This window comes from Miniopterus natalensis, chromosome 14 (assembly GCF_054644295.1).
Source record: "Miniopterus natalensis isolate mMinNat1 chromosome 14, mMinNat1.hap1, whole genome shotgun sequence".
In the NCBI taxonomy this organism is placed as follows: Eukaryota; Metazoa; Chordata; class Mammalia; order Chiroptera; family Miniopteridae; genus Miniopterus; species Miniopterus natalensis.
Window position 1 is genome coordinate 11,946,461 of NC_142094.1, and position 15,436 is coordinate 11,961,896.

General features: G+C 40.6%; 1 protein-coding gene across 8 annotated transcripts in view; it reads right to left on the bottom strand.

Annotated features, from left to right (window-relative positions):
- CSGALNACT2 (chondroitin sulfate N-acetylgalactosaminyltransferase 2) overlaps nucleotides 1-14,748 on the bottom strand; it is a 35,489-nt gene extending 20,741 nt beyond the window's left edge. The window contains exons 1-3 of one of the 8 annotated variants that reach the window (XM_087824273.1): nucleotides 14,704-14,748; nucleotides 8,531-8,614; nucleotides 1,198-1,330 (exon numbers count right to left, since the gene is read on the bottom strand). The gene's annotated coding sequence lies outside the window, so the exon portion shown is untranslated. Of the gene's footprint in view, nucleotides 1-1,197; nucleotides 1,331-8,530; nucleotides 8,615-9,592; nucleotides 9,693-13,670; nucleotides 13,872-14,703 lie in introns of all 8 variants that reach the window. The other 7 variants (XM_087824275.1, XM_087824274.1, XM_087824278.1 and 4 more) reach the window with 7 other exon arrangements.
- Nucleotides 14,749-15,436: the final 688 nt, after the last annotated feature.

Consider the following 15,436-nt stretch of genomic DNA (forward strand, 5'->3'; position numbering starts at 1 on the left):
CCCTTTTCCCTTTTTGGGGAAAAATTCTGCCTCAATTTGGATCCCATGGTTCCAGTAATGTCCCATCCCCAATGGTCAACAATACAAGGTTGATACTGAGACTTCCAAGGACTGAGCCTTCCTAGAGCTATAAGAACACACTATCTGGCCAAAAAGTCAGTCATCAATGCATTCTTCATGGCGACTTATGACCAAAAGGGGGAACTGTGGATGAAAAAAAGGGGTTCTATAGAAAGTAATCTCACATAGTGATCTGATCATAAATCCCTCACTGGGCAAGTTATGGTGAATTAGTCATGCCCCAGGCCTATAAGTTCTTTAGTGAAAGGTTTTAAGCCAGCCCTATCCATTGTTCTTGTGCTTGCAATATCAGAAGTAATGTCCCTTGAAAGGTGTATCTACCCTCAAGAGAGCACGTAGTCTTGTTAAGTAACTTGTAAATCAATCCCCTCCCTGCTTTCTCCAATCTTCTGAAAGTCCCCTTTTTAATTTCAAATGCATAAAAGAAGCTGCAAAACTGCTATTCTCCAAAGCATTTGAGATCTTTCTCCTTGGCGTATGTCAATTTGGCTCAAATAAACTCTTATAAAAATTCAAAAAAAGAAACTAATTTAAAAATAAGGATGCAAAGTTATTATTAGTTCCAGGACTTTACCATGCCTCAAAACCCTAATTCTTGGCATAAGAATCCACTCAAATTTTATTAATTAAAAAATAAAACTGTGGTATGTCTTTTAAATATTTATAAGTTATTACTATCCCATTTATTATGGAAAAGAAAGACTAAAACTAAAAATATGGAAACATAATCCTGTATAAATTATTAATAAAGTTATACATATTTAAATATACCATACTCAAACTGTTTTGAAGTAAAAGTTGATAAAAGAACATAACCTAAGTTCTTTTATCTTTTATTAATCTGGTACTTCATAGTTTTTTTCTTTATATAGACAATGTATTTTAAACTGTGAGATATAGCCTGTTAATGGGTCATACCAAAAGTTTATTTTTCAATGAAATAAAACAGGAAATATCAGTGTATATCACATATAGCAGTAAGATTTGTGTTGCAATTATACATATATATACACATATATATATGATCTCCACAGAATATGTATTTATAAGTAAGTTTTGGTTCAAATATCCTGAAAACGAATGGTTTAATTTTTATACATTTTTCTGCTGTTATACCTTGATTGCCATCATTCTCTATAATGTGTTGATATCATACATAAGGTTCATTTGTAGCACAGATTTGATCCCAAGCAACCTTCTAAGCATAAACAGCAGATAGTTAGGTGTTCTGAGGAAAGAATGGGATAGACTGTGGAAATAAAAAAATAAGCTGTTAAAGATATGTAATACAAAATCAAAGATCTCAGAGTTGCCAAAAACCTTAGAGGTCATCAATTCTTACTCTCTAAAACAGATTAAAGAGTCTTTCTCTTAAAGCCAAGATGGAGCAACAGGGACCAGATTTACTCTCACACTTGAAACAACCAAAATCAACCAACCAACCAACCAACCAACCAACCAACCAACCAACCAACCAACCAACCAAAAAACCCCAAAGCATTAAACAATGGTTTTCAAGATACTGAATATTGGTAATAAAAGACTGATTCCTGGAGAAACAAGAAACAAACAGTTGCCCAGCTTACTGCCTTAGTCTCCAGGCCACAGACAGGTTGCAGAGCCTAAACAGAGCCCAGCAGACTCCTTAAGTTGATCAGATGGAGCTGACAGTCTGAGTAGAGCAAGGCATACAATCTGAGAGGAGAAAGCTGCACAGAGAGAGAACCCCAGAGATCTGAAGACGATATTCTTGGGGAATTCAGCAGAGCGCTGATAATGCTGGCATATGAAGAAGCTGATGCTAAAGAAAGAACCACACAAAAAATTAGAAGACATAGAACTCAGCACTCATACAGGGCCAGGAATAGTGCACATTCCTGCCAGACAGACTGCAAAAAAACCCAAAATTCATGGGGAAATGGGTAGTGTACTCAAAAAGGTCTTGCCTCAGTAGTAGAAAATAATTAGCTCTAGACTAAACATGGCTCTTGTCCTCAACAAATCTTTTTTTAAAACCATTTTAAGTTTTCAATTACAGTTGATATACATTATTATATTAGTTTCAGGTGTACACACCAGTAATTAGACATTACATAACTTACTAAGTGATCCTGAAAAATCTCACATCCATCTGACACCATACATAGTTATTAGAATATTGTCGACTATATTCCCTATGCTGTACTTTACATCTCCATGACTATTCTGTAACAACCAATTTGTAGTTTTAAATCCCTTCACCTTTTTCACCCATCCCCCAAGCCCCTTCTATCTGGCATCCATCAAAATGTTCTCTGTATCTGAGTCTGTTTCAGCTCTGCTTGTTTTTGTTTTTTAGATTCAATTGTTGATAGATATGTATTTATTGCCATTTTACTGTTCACATTTTATCTTTTTTCCTTTTTTCTTCTTAAAGAAGACCCTTTAACATTTCAGATAATACTGGTTTGGTGGTGGTGAACTTCTTTAGCTTTTTCTTGTCTTGGAAACTCTTTATCTGTCCTTCAATTCTAAATGATAGCTTTGTGAGTAATCTTCCTTGTAGGTCCTTGCTTTTCATCACTTTGAATATTTCTTGCCAATCCCTTTTTGGCGTGCGAACTTTCTGTTGAGAAATCAGCTGACAGTCTTATGGGAGCTCCCTTATAGGTAACTAACTGCTTTTCTCTTCTGCTTTTAAAATTCTCCTTGTCTTTAATCTTTGCCATTTTGATTATGTGTCTTGGTGTAGGCCTCTTTGGGTTCATCCTGTTTGAGACTCTGTGCTTCCTGAACTTGTATGTCTATTTCCTTCACCAAGTTAGAGAAGTTTTCTGTCATTATTTTTTCAAATAGGTTATCAATTTCTGCTCTCTCTTCCCCTTCTGGCACCTTCATGATGCAAAGATTTGTTGAAGTTGTCCCACAGACTCCTTACACTATCCTCATTTTTTTGAATTCTTTTTTCTTTTTGCTGCTCTGATTGGGTGTTTTTTGCTTCCTTATATTCCAAATTGCATCCTTATATTCTTGGCTTCATCTACTCTACTGCTGATTCCCTATAAAATATTCTTTTTTAAAAAAAAATGCCTTTATTGATTTCAGAGAGAGGAAAGGAGAGGGAGAGAGAGAGAAATATCAATGATGAGTCATTGATTGCTGCCTCCTGCATGCCCCCTACTGGGGATCGAGTCTGCAACCCAGGCATGTGCCCTGACTGGGAATCGAACTGCAATCTCTTGGATCATGGTGGATGCTCAACCACTGAGCCATGCTGGCCAGGCCCTATTTCAGTTAGTGTAACCTTCATTTCTGACTGGTTCTTTCTGTTTGTTTGTTTCCATGTCCTTTTTAATGCTACTGAAGTTCTCACTAAATTCACTATCCTTATAACCAGTGTTTTGAACTCTGCATCTAGTAGGTTGTCTGTCTCCATTTTGTTTAGTTCTTTTTACGGAGTTTTGCTCTGTTCTTTCATTTGGGACATGTTTCTTTGTCTCCTCATTTTGGCAGCCTCCCTGTGTTTGTTTTTATGTATTACATAGAGCTGCTACCTCTCCCAGGCTTGGTAGAGTGGCCTTATGTAATAGAAGTGTTCTGCAGGGTCTAGTGGCGCAGCCTCCCCAATCACTCAAACTGTGCCTCCCCTCCCCCATGTGGGCTGTGTACACCTTTGTTTTGTAGTGGAGTCTTGACTGCTGTTTGCATGTCAATGGGAAGGATTTACCCCCACAGGCCGATCAGCTGTAAGGACTGGCTATAACTACCAACAACAGACCTCTGACCTCTATGCAGGTGCCCACCCCACAGAGCAGTACTTACTTCAGCAGGGTTCTGGTGCCTGCTGAGTCTGCTCCTTGAGTGTCTTGCTTGTGGAGGTGGTTGGGTGGTGATGCTCTGACATGGTCTGAAACTCTACTGGGTACCCTGGCTCTAGGGCCTCCCGAGAGGTGCAGGCCAAGGTCAGACACTGCTTGTGTTCTTCCCTGGGGTCACGTGGCATGAGCTACAATGCATTCTGCAGATGGCTGCTACTTGTGGTGGGCTTGGAGGTGCCAAGATGAGGCCAAGCTGTGAACCAAGGCCTGCTGCTGCTAGTGCTGGGCCTAGGGCAACTTAGCAAGAAGTACAGGCCACGCTGATGCTAGATACTGTTTGTTTGCAAGATTTTAGGAAAATCTTAAGCATGAGCCAAGACAGGCTATTCGTTTGGAAAAGCCACTGGAAACAGCTTGGGGGAGCCTGAAAACTGGATTAGGTAGAGCCTCAGGGAATCACCTGGGTGGGGCAAACAGTGTGAGTCAAGCTGATTAAGTCTCAGATGTGGTACTCACCTGTAGGCTCTGTTGGGGGGGGGGGGCAGGGCTCATCAAAGGGACAATGGCCTCTGTCAGCACTTCTGTCTGGGAGAAAGCTGCACCCCCAGCTCTTGCCCTGATGCTGGACAATTCAGTTCCTTCCCGTATGTCTCTGGTGCCTTTCAAGCTGCTGGAACTCAGAGGGAGTGAGTATGAATATGTCCATTAGTGGGCCCTTTAAGAGGAACTGCTTGGGACTCCAGCAGCCCTCCGTCTCCCTTAGCCTCAATCCCCTGTTTTTTACAGCCAGAAGTTATGGGAACTTCTCCTCCTGGTACTGGAACCCTGGGATGGGAGGCCTGGTGTGGGGCTGGGATGCCCTTTCTCTTTAGCGGGGACCTCTGCAGCAAGACATCCCTCCCAATTTTTATATGATACACAGGGTGTAGGAACAGCTCATTCTGCATCTCTGCTCCTCCTACCAGTCTTGATGTGGCTTCTTCTTTTATTCTGTAATTGTAGGACTTTCATTCAGTCAGATTTCAGACGATTCTGAATGATGTCTGTTCTCTAGTTTAGTTATATTTTTTATATGGTTGTGGGAGGAGGTGAGCACCACATTTACCTATGCCACCATTTTGACTAGAAATCCCTTCCTAACAAATCTTAAAAGCAAGACCCCAAAAGACCGAACTGTTTCTAAGTAACTACACAATAAGCATCAAAACTACTTATAGGAATATAAAAATATCCAGCATCCAGCAAAATGAAATTCACAATGTCTGACATCCAAACAAAAATGACCAGGCAGACAAATAAAAATAGAAATACAACCTATAAGGAGAAAAAAATCAATGATTGAAATAGACCTAGAATTGATATAGAAGCTGGAATTCATAGAAAATGACATTAAAACAGTTATATAAGTGTATTTAAAATTATGTTCATGTTAAAAAACTAAGTAGAGACACAAATGGCATAAAAAAGAATTCAAATTCAATTTCAGGAGATAAAAACTTCAATGTCTAAGAAGAAAAATACACTAGATGAGATTAACAGCAGATTAGATATTTCAGAACAAAAATTTGACAGAATTTTTATAGGACTAAGTAGCAAAGAGTCTTTAGGAGAAACAGAAAAAAGTAGATCTTAGGGAAGCCTGGGCAAGCTCAAAAGCTGAAATACACTCCTGAACACTAGAGCCATCCTTGTCTTTTCAGATCCTCGTATGTCTTCTTATTCACAACATTCTTCATACTGTTCCTCAGGCTGCCATCGTTCTGATGCCTTCTGCAATTTCAGCTTGGCCCACGAAGAGACAGCATCTTCAATCTGTGAAAGAGTAGCAAAGTGGGCAGTGTTTGGGATACCCAAACACCTCATGCCATTCAGCAAAGTGCCACTGGAAGGCCTTGGGACCTCAGTAGGTGTAGTTTCCATAAATCTGGCAGTTGTAGTTGATATTTAGGCCATGAAGCTTATATAACCAGTAGAAAATGGGTCTGTTATCCCAGCCAAGCGGCAGGTTTTTGGGGTTGTTAATGATCTCGTTCTCTTCATCTTCACTTTCACTCCCACTGATCTGCTTTTCCTCTTCTCCGTCTTATCCTGTCCTTGCCTGTTTGCATTGGACATATTTGTAGATCTGGGCTTAGAGGAAAGCAACATCTTTGCACAACAAAATATTAATGAACTGAAGACACAGCAGTAGAAATTATGCAAAATGTAAAAGGAAAAAAAGAATAAAAACCAAAAAGAACACCCAATAAGCTGTGTGACAACTTCAAGCAGCCTAATATATACGTAATTAGTTCCCAAAGAAAGGGGACAGGGCTAGAAGAACTATTCAAAGAAATAAGGCTAAAACTGATCCATGAAGCGCAAATACAAGAGTTATAAAGAAAACTAAAGTAAGGCACATGATAATCTATTGCTCAAATCCTATGATAAATAGAAAATCTTACAAGTGGCCGGAGGAAAAACACACATCACATACAAGAAACAAAGACAGTGGAGCAATACCTTTAAGAAGTGAAAGGTAAAATATGTCAACTTAGACTTACATAGTCAGAAAAAGGATCTTTCAACAGCAAGGGCAAAATACTTTTTTATACTTTAAAAGAATTTGTCACCATCAGACCTGCACTACAAGTTCTTCAGACAGAAGGAAAATGATCCCAGATGGAATTATGGATCTACACAAAGTAATAAAGAACACTAGAGATATTAACTACATAGATAAATATAAGATTTTTGTTTTTATTTAAATCTCTTTAAAATATACCTTAATAAAATGAAAAATCTCCTAGAAAAATATGAACTACTAAAACTGACCAAGAAGAATAGTAAATATGAATAGACCTATAATGAGAATGAATTAGCAATAAAAACACTACTCACAGCCTTGGCAGGGTGGCTCAGTTGGTTGGAACGCTGTCCCATACACCAAAAGGTTGAAGGTTTGATCCCGGGTTAGGGTGCGTGCAGGAAGCAACTGATGGGTGTTTCTCTCATTTTGATGTCCCCCCCCCCCCCCCCAGAGTCAATAAAAATATATATCCTTGGGTGAGGATTACATGCACGCACACAGACACACAGACACACAGACAGACAGACACACACACACACACAAATTGATAGGAGGAAGGGCACATAGCAAGAATAGAACCACACTTGTTTAATGATTATTCACCCTACTAACTATAGATAAGTGGTTTTCTTATAGACCCTGGGAAACTGGAGGATGTGCTGCAAGGAGAAAAATAGGGCTGTAAAAAGTTAAGAGATGTCTCAGAATCCAGATAGGTCCATTAGTCAGAAAAGAAAATACATTTTGGGAACAGAGAAAAGACAGGACATGCTTTGATCTGGTTGCTGTGCCTGGACCCTGACCCTCTCTGGGAGTTTGCCCCAGGAATGCTGACCATTCTCTGGTCCCAGGAATGGGCTGAGCTGGGTCTTAACATCATAGAAAATTACCTTGTTATTGGGACTTCAAGATCCCGGAAGGAGACACACAGGCCACGGACCCTGCAGCCCTTATCTTGCCCTCCCTCCCCCTTGCATGTAGCCTTTCTTCCTTACTCATATATAACCAGCCAGCTAGTAGGGGAAGGTAGAGCAGAATTTATAGGATCACCCGCTGCTCTCCCATACTGCCGGCATTATTGGAATAAATGCTCATATGTGATTCAACCTTGCCTCTGCTTAATTTGGCTCAAGTAGTGACAGGCGGCCCGGACCCGTTTTGTGTCTGGTTTCAAAACCACTACTCACAAAGAAAATTCCAGGCTGAGATGATTTAACTAGTGAATTCTTCCAAGCATTTGAAAGAATACCAATTCTTCAGAAATTCTTCCCCCAAAAAAGAACAGAAGGAAACACTTACCCAACTTATTCTATGAGGCCAATATTACTAAAATCAAAACCAAATAAAGACATCAAAAGAAAACTACCAATATTCCTTATGAATATAAACACAACAATCCTCAACAAAATATTAGCACACTGAATCTGTCAACAGATAAAAAGAATTATATACCACGATCAAGTGAGATTTATCCCAAGAATGCAAGGTTGTCTTACCATCTGAAAAGCAACTAATGCAACATACCATATAAATAGAACAAAGGACAAAATCCACATGATCATGTCAATAGACACAGAAAAAGTATTGGACAAAATCCAATGCTCCTTCTTGATAAAATCACTCCACTAACCAAGAATAGAAGGAAACTTCCTCGACCTGAGAAAGGGAATATACTAAAAACTCACAGCTAACTTCATACTCAGTGGTGACAGTTCCTAATGTCAGGAATAAGACAAGAATACCTGCTCTTGTCACTTCCATTTAACACTGTACTGAAGGAGGTTGTAGCCAGGACAATTACACAAGAAAATAAAATAAAAGATATTCAGATTGGAAAGGAAGAAGTAAAACAATTTCTACTTGCAAATGGTATCATCTTGTATATCGACAATACTAAGGAATTCACTAAAAATCTACTATAACTAATAAGTAAGTTCAGTAAGGTTATAGGATATAAGATCTATATACAAAAATCAATTGTATTAACTGTATTTCCATATGCAAGCAATTAACAATCTGAAAAAAAAATTCTACTTACACCAAAAATAAAATGCTTAGTAATATTCACAAAAGAAATACAAACCCTGGTCAGCTTGGCTCAGTGGTTAAGAGTGTTGGCTTGCAGATTGAAGGATCATGGGTTCAATTTCCGGTCAAGGGCACGTACCTGGGTTTTGATTTTTTTTAGAGAAAGAGGAAGGAAGAGGGAGAGAGAAAGAAACATCGATGAGAGCAAGAAACATGGATCAGCCGCCTCCTGCATGCCCCCTACTGGGGATCGAGCCTGCAACCTGGGCATGTGCCCTGACTGGGAATCATACCGACGACCTTTTAGTGCATTGGAAAATGCTCAAACAATCGAGCCACAACTGGCCAGGGCTCATAGCAATATTTTTGCCCATATATCTCCTTGGGCAAGGAAAACAAAGGAAAAAATAAACAAATGAGACTAAATCAAACTAAATAACTTTTGCACAGCAAAAGAAACCATCAACAAAATGAGAAGACAATCCACTGAATGGGAGAACATATTTGCCAATGATGCATCTGATAAAAAGTTAATATCCAAAATATATAAAGAATTTATACAACTCAACAACAGGAAGACAAACAACTCAATTAAAAAATGGGCAAAGGACCAGAATAGACACTTCTCCAAAGAGGACATACAGAGGGCCAATAGCCATAAGAAAAGAAGCACAATGTCACTAATCATCAGAGAGATGCAAATTAAAACCATAATGAGATATCACCTCACACCTGCCAGAATGGCCCCCATCAATAAATCAACAAACAACAAGTGTTAGCAAGGATGTGGAATAAAAGAACACTTTTGTGCTGTTAGTGAGACTGCAAATTGGTGCAGCCACTATAGAAAACAGTGTGGAGATTCCTCAAAAAATTAAAAATTGGACTACCTTATGATCCAGCAATTCCACTTCTGGGTATTTATCCAAATAAATTAAAAAAACAAACAAACCTAATTTGAAAAGATATATGCACCCTTATGTTCACTGCAGCATTATTTACAACAGTCAAGATACAGAAACAACCTAAGTGTTCATTAATAGAAGACTGGATAAAGAAAAAGCGGTACATATATACAAGGGAATATTACTCAGCCATTTAGTGAATGAAATCTTACCATTTGAGACAACATGGATGGACCTAGAAGGTATTATGCTAAGTGAAGTACGTCAGACAGAGAAAGACAAATACCATATGATTTCACTTATTTGTGGAATCTGAAAAACAAAATGAACAAAACAGAAAGAGACTTATAGATAGGGAGAGTAAAATGATGGCTGCCAGATGGGAGAGGGGTTTGGGGGCTGGGTGAAAAGGTAAAGGGATTAAGAAGTACAATTGGCAGTTGTAAAACAGTCACGAGGATATAAAGTATAGCATAAGGAATATAGTCAATAATATTGTAATAGCTATGTAGGGCTCCAGGTGGATACTAGACTTATCAGGAGGAACACTTCATAAGTTATGTAAATGTCTAACCACTATGATGTACACCAGAAAATAATATAATGGTGAATGTCAAGTGTAATTGAAAAAAAAAAGTATGTAAAGACAAGTCACAGACCTGTAGAAAATATGTGCAAAGCATATATCTCATAAAGGACTTGTATTCAGAATATATTATAAAAAGTATCAAAATAAAATTATAACAAAACAAACACAACTCAATAAAAACTGACAAAAGATCTGAACACTTAAAATAAGCACATGAAAAAAAAAAGCTCGTTGTTAGTCATTAGGGAAATGCAAATTCAAACCACAACGAGATACCACTACACAGAAGGCTAAGTTTAGACTGGCTAAAATTAAGGACTGATGTGCTAGTGACAATGTAGAGGAACTAGAACTTTCACAAACTGCTGGCGGGAATGTAAGGTGTTTTCACAGTTTCTTCATAAGTTAAACATAAACCTACCATATGATCAAGCCACTCCATTCCTAGATATTTATGCAAGATAAATAAAAGCATACGTCCATACAAAGACTCATACACAAATGTTCAGAGCAGCTTTATAAATACCCAAAACTAGAAGCAACTCAAATGTCTGTCAATAGGTGAATGGAGGGAGGGAGACAGATAGAAACATCAATGATGAGAGAGTCATTGATTGGCTGCTTCCTGCACGCCCCTAACTGGGGATCGGGCCGCAACCCGGGCATGTGCCCTGACTGGGAATTGAACCCTGATTGCCTGGATCCTAGGTCGACGCTCAACTGCTGAGCCACGCCTGGCTGGGCCAGATATAGTTTTAGTAGTTAGTGTCAAAGAGGCATGTGTAAGAAAATAATTGTGAAGATTTGCTAACTACGTTTGGATTTAAATGCAAAACTAAGTATCCCCCCAAAGTAGAATCATATTACTATAAAGGTCTTGCTACATCTTTTCTATTTGATTGTGATTTTGAAACAATAGAAAAGTGTTAAAGATAGTTCATAATACGACCTTTAAGCAGTTTCTACTCAGTCTTCTGATTCTAAAATTTTATGGTCCTACTAATACATCTCTCATACATCATTTCCAGGATACTTATACCGCAGTGTGCCAAACTAACTTCTGATATAAAATAACCTACTGTCTTCTGCAAAACATAAATAATCCATTTGAATCCACTTATTTTTAAAGTTCTATTCTGTATAATCTTCCTAGATTTTCTGTATACAATAATTATTATTAAAGTTTCCAAAAACTGAATTTACAGTTTTGAGTTCACTTTTTACACAACAAAAACAGTCACAAAATTATTTGGAAATTATGACTGCTGTCAGAAAAAAACCAAAAAAACTAAAACATTATGAAGTATAAATATTTGTGAAGGAGGGAATTGGATTTTATTTCTTGAGCAATTGATGAGTATTAAAAATGATACATGGGTTATTTAGCATGTCAATGAATCAATGGTTTGTAAGTATTTAGAAATAAAAGTATGATCATCAGAAGGCAGCGCCTCATTCAACAAGTATTTTCAGTACCTACTGTGTGTCAGGCACTAACTGGAAAATGTCATTTATCATAAACAAAATTCTGGTATACATAGAGGTCTGTTTTTGTCCTCTAACCAGTGGTTAGCAAACATTTTAGGTAAGAAGTCAGACAGTAAACATCATAACCAGTCAGTTCTGTCTTGTAGCACAAAAGCTACAACATGTAAATGAATGAGCATAGTTGTGGTCAATGGACACTGAAATTTGGACTTCATATAATTTTCATGTCACAAAGTATTCTTTTCTTTTTTCCCCAAGCACTTAAAAATGTAAAAACCACTCTTAAGGAACAGGTCATATTAAAATAAGTGGCCAGCCAGATTTGGCAACCCCATTGCTCTAAATTCTTACATTTTTTATACTTTCCCCATTTATATTTCTCAAATTCCCCCAAATGAATACATGTGATTAAAAGGTTACACATGATATAAGGGCATAGAGTGAAACGTCTCCCTTCTATCCCAGAGACACAGTTCCCCTCTTGTTTTTGTGTATCCTTCCAAATCTACTGCTGCCACTATTACACATTTCAGCATAAATAGCTTTATATATACACAACTGTCCACACATGTTATTTCATCTATAGGATAAATACCTGGAGATGGAACTGCTAGGTTATATTTCCTTAAAGAGTTTATTCTAACATGTAATTGGTTGGTATCTATAGCTTCTCCCTTGCTCAGGATAAGCCTTCCAAAATGCCTTTACCTATTTCTCACCTTTCTAACCAACTTCAAAATCAGGTTGAATGTTTGTTCCAAACTATAGACTCTCGGTCTTTTCCATTCATAAACTCAAATACTTCTACTCAGAGAAATTTCCTTGTTTTCTTCCTCCATTCCTTTGACAGTATTTTGGTTCCATTCTATTATAAAGTAGGAATGGGAAGTCTGGCATCTATTGTGAGTTGCAAGGGGAGGAGAATGGGGGGGAAGCTGTTAACACAGTCAGAACCCCTAATCGGTGCCACACCGTTCCACAAGCTCTCTGAAAAGGTATATCCTGGTCACCCTCACTGCACAGAGGAGAAACAGAGGCCAGAGAGGGAAGGGTTGATTTAGATTTGCCAATACTTGGTCTCCTAACTGATACATCTTTCTGTTTGGCTTTGGCTGCCCAAGACACTGCCTGGATATTCCTACCCCCATGATCTCTATTTTCTCTGTGGTTACTTCTCCTCTTCCAATTTCTCTTACCTCCGGGAACTCCTATGAGATATGAAACGGCTCTCCTAGATCTATTTTTGATGTCATGGCTATTTCTTCCTATTTTCTATATTTTAAAACTTAAGAACCGACTGCTTATTTTCAGGGCAGACTGTATGAGTCCAAAAGGATGCTATCCTTCTAAATCTGAGCATACCAATATTTATTGTAAAGTTTCTTCTCTTTCTTACATTAACTCCACCGTTTCAGGTCTAGTTCTTATATTTGCTCAGTCTGAGGCATCTCTTAGATGTCACCAGTTTCCCACAAATGCTTAGTGATTGTTGTCTGTTCCCATGGTAAATGTATCTTAGTACCCTAGAAATCACTGTACTCCTATAGCGAATTCACATTTGTAACTAGCCCTATAATTCAATTACATGTTTCTACCCATGCTTGTGTAGGACGACAATAACAATGTAATAAGTTCTTTGATGTGCAGTCACGATTCTTCAATCCATTTTCAGTCCTATCTCTTTGGTGTTTCATTTCCCCTAACAACCGTTGACTTGAGTAACACAGCTCTTACCTAAGAGTTATACAAGCTTCGGGACAGATCGCCGGCTCTAACAGACTTCTCTAACAGTTAAAGACGTAGTAACAGTCTGGGGGAAGATCATCACAGACATGCACTCCAAGGAGCAAATAATAATAATAATAATAATATGATAATGAGTCACTTAAGTTTCAAAATCATAATAGTTATGCCTTTTACCAATCTTGAAATATTATAGAAGTTAAAATAAGAAATTGTATTTTTTAAAAAAGAAAGTGTCCATGTTAAACGTAATTTTCTGCCTGTCTTATGAGTCAGCCTTTCCACAGCTGACAGAAACACGTACGGATGTTCGCCAAGACATTCACAAGAATGTCCACAGCAGTCTTCAAAACACAGAGTATACAAAAATTGGAAACACAAATATAACGTCCGTCAACAAAGGAGTAGTCATATAATCATACAAATGAATACTGCAGAGCTAAAAAAAAATAAAAATGAAGTGCTGTTACCCGAAACATCATGGGTGAGCCTCACAGTGAGGAGCCGAGCATGCTGTACAGTCCCATGGACAGGAAGCCCCAGGCAGACAAGACTAACAGACGCAGACAGAAGCCCAAACGCTGATGACGGGCAAGGGCATCGCTGACTTGGAAGGAGCAGAGGGAAATTCTTGGGATGATAGAAATGTTGAGTTCATTTGTATTTTACACCTCAATAAAAAAAGATAAGAAAAAAGAAAGTAATTTCTTTTCTTTTCTAACTAGAACTGTGCTTCTGTATGTCAAGGCTCTGAGCCATCAATACTGCAGATCCAACATCCCCTTTTACACTGCTTGACTCACACGATAACTTGAAACAGTATCAAAACAATGACGCAAAAGGAACGTTAATATTCTCAGTCTTAAAATACTTGGGTCCCACTTCCATGCCCGAAAGCACTATTTTAATGCGACATGAAAGGTGACCCTAACTCCGCGGGCTGGGACCCGGCTCCTGGGCGCCTGCGAGGACGGCCGCCGTCGGCCCCGCACACAGAGCTCGCGGCGGGCCGAGGGGCGGAGGCTTCATTTATAACCGAATCTTCATTCGGCCAATAACGCCGCCGCAAATAAAAGCATCACTCTCGCGTTTACAAATCATTCCTCGGCCAGCCGCTCAAGAACAGGGGGGGGTTTCAAGACGAACTCTGACAGCCGGCGGCCCGCTCCCCGCAGCCGCCGCGGCCCCTCAGCTCCTACCCGAGCGCGCACCTCAGGCGCCGGCTGCTGGCGGACGCCGGGGCTGCGGTGACAACGCTCGGGTGAAGAGAAAGCGATAAAATTAAACCAGCAAGTCAACGCCGGCAGCAGCGTCCTCAAGGGAAACTCATCCTGCTCCGAAAACCCGCGGCTCTGCCTGACACCAGGGAAGACTGCGGCGGGCTCGTCCGTGAGGTGACCCACGGGGGTGACCCGACCCGGGCAGAGACTCAGCCCCCGCGCCGCGCCCGGCCGGAGCCGTCGGAGCCGCAGGCGGGCCAGGCCGGGAGGACCGGGTACTCACCGCGCTCACCAGCCGCGCGCGCCGCCGCCCCGCCGGCCCTCCTGCCCGCCGCCTCCGCGCAGCACAGCCGGGCGACGTCCTGCCCGCCGGGGGGCCGCGCCGCGGCGCACACACCGCCACTTCCGGCATGCGTGAGGAAATGAGGCCGCCGCCGTGGCGCGCGCTCGGCCCGCCCCGCCCCCTCGCCACAGCCCCGCCCACGCCCTGCAGGCCCCGCCCACTCCCCGTCCGCGCCCAATGCCTGCATACAAAGCTGATCGATTATCTCTTAAAAATTCGTGTTGTGCGTGTGTCTGTGCAAATTCAAGAATGATCTGTGAGGCAAAGAGAGTGCCCGAAGCCGGAAACTGCTCCTGCCTGAGCAATCGACAGCAGGGGCAGGAGTTTCAGCTCAGGCCCGACCGCAGGCGCTGCCCGAGAGAGGGATTCGCCCAGGGTGGCGGCGCTGTCCTGCCGGGTCCTGCTCCGGGAGCCCAAGGGGCGATGAGAGCCTGCCTGCGTGGGCACCGAGCCAAGGGCCGACAAGTCGCCAGAGGTGCCTGAGCATCGTCGGGGCCGGGCTGCCCTGGGCCGCCAGCGACCTTCAGGCTCCTCACTCCACTTCTTTGAACCTGAGTTTCCTTACGCGTGAAATGAGAAAGTCGAGATAGACATTCTGGGAAATGGCTTCTTGGTATCACATTGTATGAGTTTAGTGAGGGGAAAAAAAGGCCCGGCATTCAACAGCTTGTTC